Source organism: Frankliniella occidentalis, unplaced genomic scaffold (genome assembly GCF_000697945.3).
Source record: "Frankliniella occidentalis isolate FOCC.00 unplaced genomic scaffold, Focc_3.1 Scaffold202, whole genome shotgun sequence".
NCBI classification, from domain to species: domain Eukaryota; kingdom Metazoa; phylum Arthropoda; class Insecta; order Thysanoptera; family Thripidae; genus Frankliniella; species Frankliniella occidentalis.
Genome location: NW_026267328.1, coordinates 174,868 through 179,577, shown reverse-complemented (window position 1 = coordinate 179,577; position 4,710 = coordinate 174,868). Strand labels below are relative to the sequence as shown.

The 4,710-nt window shown below is 50.2% G+C and overlaps 2 protein-coding genes and 1 non-coding gene across 3 annotated transcripts in view; all 3 read right to left on the bottom strand.

Annotated features, from left to right (window-relative positions):
• The window catches only part of LOC113205508 (uncharacterized), a 30,587-nt gene that overhangs the window by 1,206 nt on the left and 24,671 nt on the right, over positions 1 to 4,710 (bottom strand). The gene's annotated exons all lie outside the window — the stretch shown is intronic.
• The window catches only part of LOC113205479 (serine/threonine-protein kinase MARK2), a 34,988-nt gene that overhangs the window by 26,722 nt on the left and 3,556 nt on the right, over positions 1 to 4,710 (bottom strand). The window lies entirely within an intron of this gene.
• On the bottom strand, positions 4,479 to 4,550 carry Trnae-uuc (transfer RNA glutamic acid (anticodon UUC)). Its single transcript has one exon. It is a non-coding gene; the product is annotated as a tRNA-Glu (tRNA).

The window sequence follows — 4,710 nt, the reverse complement described above, 5'->3', positions numbered from 1 at the left end:
TTTGCTTCAACTGGTGTCATGAAGCATGCTTTTTTTTTGTTTTTGTAAATAGACCTGAGTGAGAGAGAGAGATACACCTCCTGTACTTAGGGCTTTAATGTATCCATACAAACGTTGAAGAAACTTTTCTTTCACGCTGAAGGATAGTGAGGGAACATTTGCTGATGTTTTACACCTGAAATGGATATTCTTCACATGCCAGGGACATTCACCACTGTTGTAGACCAGAAATGGACATTCGCCACTGTGATAGACTGAAATTGGACATTCGCCACTGGGCCTATGGACATTCGCCATTGTGTTGGAATGTCTTGTGGACATTCGCCATTGTGTCAGAATGTCTTGTGGACATTCGCCATTGTGTTGGAATGTCTTGTGGACATTCGCCATTGTGTCAGAATCTCTTGTGGGCATTCGTCTCTCTGCAGGATTATCCCAGGACGTTCGTCTTTTAGTCATCTCACACTGTGTGCTTGGAATGGCGAATGTCCATCTATCTCTCTTAATATTAAAACTAGAGCTCTCCTTTTTTTTTTTATCATGTGGGATTATTAAAAAGGAATAAAATAGAGAAACATGTGCACAATTTGGATTAAATGTCTATCTTTGAGACTAAAAACTAACTTTGTTTTTGCCCTCCTGCAAAACATCCTGTGATGGACATTCGTCCCTTAGTCAGATTATCCGTGATATAGTGTATGCTGGTGTATGCAAACAACTATACCGGACACAACTTGCAGTGTTTTGGGATTGGCCGCCCCTTCACCCGTAAGGCGCCATAACCCCTGGGGTATGCAGAAGTTTACAATCCTGCAACCTGTAGTACATATCCTTCCTGAAACACACGGTACAGTACAAGCTGCATCGTGCATCGTTTTTGTATGCGGCTGAACGGTATAGTCTGTGTGGGGGTCGATGTCAGGCCGCGGTAAACTATGGGCGCGTTTACTACTGGTCGATAGTCGTTCTGTCATTAGAAGGGGCGGCGAAGGTAGGGGAAGGGGATGTCGTCAGTCACCACCGACGCTGTCAAGGGAACCTACCGACCGTCCTCCTGCAATTTCACCATACAATTTCCCCCCTTCTTTTTACCTCTGCTGTCTCCAGCAGTGTAAGGGGGCACATTCCCGCCCCACATCCCCCCTCCCCTCCTCCTCTGTCTGGACCCCCCTGGACCAACGTCGGGAATGCGGCAGAATAACCTTTTTGCTCTCCGCCTCCAGCAGCAGCAGCCGCCGCCGCAGCAGCAGCAGCCTCTCCCGCCGGGGAATTCGAGGCACGCGCAAGGACAGGGAGAAATCACATCACACCGGACAAGACTGTTCAAAGTAATCATTAGGCAGGACCAGGCAGGGCCGCTCTTGGCCCGGGCCAGGGGCTCTGACTCACGCGCCAGAGTTATCGCGAACGGCACTTATCGAGCATTTATCGGACTGTTGTGATGCCGTTTGGTGTCAAGTCTTATTTGCACGATAAACCGCGCGCGCGCTTCAAACTCTCCCGCGCCTGTATAATCAGGATCAGGGGACGCCGCGTTGGCACCACGTGTGGCCACCGTTGCCAAAAAAAAGCGTCGAAAAAGTGGAATCTGACGAAAGAAAGCAAAGAGAACTGTACGAAAAACTTCCAACAACAGCTGGTGCAGCATCAACAATCTGTGCGGGCCACGTCTAGGCCGGCCATTGGTGGCAGTCACAGCTGTGCGAGTCGATATGGTCAAAGTTCGTCCATAGGAAGGAAGAGAAGGGGGGTGAGATGGTTAGTGGGCAATCAGATCAGGGCTCCGTAACTTATCATAACACGAACGAATGTAAGTTACACAATGTAACAAAACACGTGTCAAATTAAAAGTTAAAGTTATAGATTTTGAAATATGTCCGATATTAATGGCACATGCTGTGCGAAAAACTTGGACAAGTTCAAGTTCAATTACTAACTTTTCCAAAGGACTAAAGTAAAAGTTACAAGTTATAACTTTAACTCTTAAAATAGCGTTAAAGGCAGTTAAGTAATAAGTTACGGACCCCCTTCCGTAAAAAAATTTTTTTTTTAAAAAGTTTCAAAAAACAGGGGGGGGGGGGGGGGGAGGATCTAGCTGCTCACTATCTACATAATTAGGCTTGAGAGCATGCATTCCTCATGAGGCTTATTGATCGAGATTCGGAAGAGAGATTGAAACTTGGCATCTGATCACCTGGTGGGCTAGGACTTGATTTGCAATGGCATACGAGGGGCGCGGCCAAGTGCAAGCATGGTCCCGGATGGTCCCGGATAGTCCCGGATGGTCGCCCCTCCAAAGAGCATACGTACGTCCTGACTGTTCTACCGCGTGGGTACATATTGAAGACGTGGCGATGAGTGGCGCGTAGGGTCCCGCTTGTCTATAGGCGCTCGGGCCGCGGGGGCTTGCACCGGTGTGACTCACGAGCCGCCCAACCCCGCCTCGCCTCGCCCCGCCCCGCCCCGCCACGGCGGCGTCCTTACGCCCGTGTCGTCTGCCTGCATTCCATTCGTAAAGCCCCGCGCGCTCCTCGCGGCATGTCGCGTTCACTATCATATCGGTGTATGACAACAACTGCCTGCGGTACGCATCCGCACTGCGACATTTCGGAAAAGCTTGTAAGTTCAACATCAGCAACGACACATAGAAACTGTACATTGATTTTGGTCAGTGTAGCAGCTGCTCGGTGTTCAATAAAAAATGATCGGTCACATTGGTTTTCAATCGTTTCCCGGACAGTAGCTACAAAAATTTGGTTTTATTTTGGATCTTGATTCGATACATTATACCCGTATTTATTATGCTCCAATGTAAGTCGGACGGCTTGGGTTGGCCCGTCTAAAAATGGTCGTGACGTGACGCTGCGCGGCGTGGCGTGGCGGGGCGCAGGGGCCCCCGTGTGTACAAGACACAGGTGCGACCAGCAGCGGCCTCGCGCGGCGCTGATAACATTTTGGTTAGAATGCAACATTCAAATAGACTTGCATGCAGTGTGTCAAGTTACGCAAGCACCCCCCAAACGCATCAGACTAATAAGTTCAAATTGTTCGAAAGGACAAGTGGTCAGGAATTGAGTTCACGCACTTGGTGTGATGGGAAAAGTATACAAGCAGGAAGCAACCAAAGCTGCCATCTCAAACATGCAATAACACGAGAGGTGTCAGGAAGCACTGGTTCTAAGTTTTTTTCAAGTCTGCTTTTACCTCTAACGACATACACTTGAAACACGAAGGGGAACTCAGAATTTTTTTTAAAATACTATCCAAGCACTCCTTTCTTTTTGAGATGCTAAATTTCAACTTACTGAAGCCTTAATTAGCGCAAAGCTTTTTTGTGTTTCTGTGAGCGAACGTAGGATGCCCTCCAAAACTCCCCCGTTTGCGCAACAACACTAACGTACGCACTTGTTCGGCTCCTGAGCCCCATCCCGCGGCAGGAAGAAGAAAACAACATACAGCCAGCAGCAAAACGGAGAGATCGAGGTCAATAAAACGATTCTCGACCACGCTATATAGCGCCAGGCTAGCAGCGCCTCTGAGCCCCGCCTGCCTCACGTGCGTGATGAGCACGCGTTAGCGCCGCGGGGTGGGGGTGAGCGGAGGGCGGAGGTGTGCCCCCTCAAAGTGATTAGGAGGGGAGGGACACCGCCAAAGCACCGCCCCGACTGGCGCCGCTCTGGCGCAGTGAAAAGCCCCTCACCCCATCACCTCAACCTCACCCCAACCCCATAGCGCCCAGCCCAACGCCCTAGCGCGACCCTGTGCAGCCAATTGCCTACCTGGCCGGAGGCGGGCGTCGCCTACTGCCCCTACAGTTTCCAATCGCTATTTGGGTGTCGACTGTTTTCCTAAGTTCTTTTGAAATGCCCTAAAACAAACTAAATACCTTTAGTTGAAATTATTGAACGCATGGAGAGTTGCGATTCCGCAGAGCAGGACCAGACTACCCATTATTATGGTGCAGCAAGCGGGCCACCTTCGGGAGGGGGAAGGGGAGGGGGGGGGGGCGCAGGCAGATACCGAGGGAGGAGAAGTGGTGGGGGAGATTGCATGCAGTTCTACCAATACTCAGCGCTACCGCTGCACACTTTTGCTGAAATCACTGAAACTTTCTGGGAACTCGCTCCAAAATTGCGCCTTTGGCTTAATCTGTAAAGTTGCTGAGATATACAAACAAATCAGGCCAGGTCTATAAAATTTCATCTCCTTCACGATGTTGAATTTCTTGCATTTTTCTACCCAGTTACTTATCAATCGCTCCAATGAGCAACCATAACTGTGCCTGAGCGTCGTGTTGCATCATAGACTTTGGTTCATTGCATCAGAAGGTTTGAAACTCGGTTTGAAATAAACATCAGATTGTCGCTCTAAAAACTGGGAGCAAATGTAAGAATCAAAGTGCAGACGGCAATGGGGCGCAGAATAAAGTACGTGAGCATGTACTCGTAAAATAATGCGAGCTAAACTGCCAAAAGTAGTTCCCATGCCGGGAATCGAACCCGGGCCTCCTGGGTGAAAGCCAGAAATCCTAACCACTAGACCACATGGGACGGTTGAAAGAGGGGGCACCGCGTACGCTAGTCTATGGGCAGCGCCGGCGGCCGGCGGTGGTGGGGGAACGCACCGGTGCGCGCGCGGGCCGGCTGCGCACTCTGTCGGCCGCTCGCGGAAGCTCACCTCCCCCTTCTCTTTCTCTTCCGTCTCCCCCCC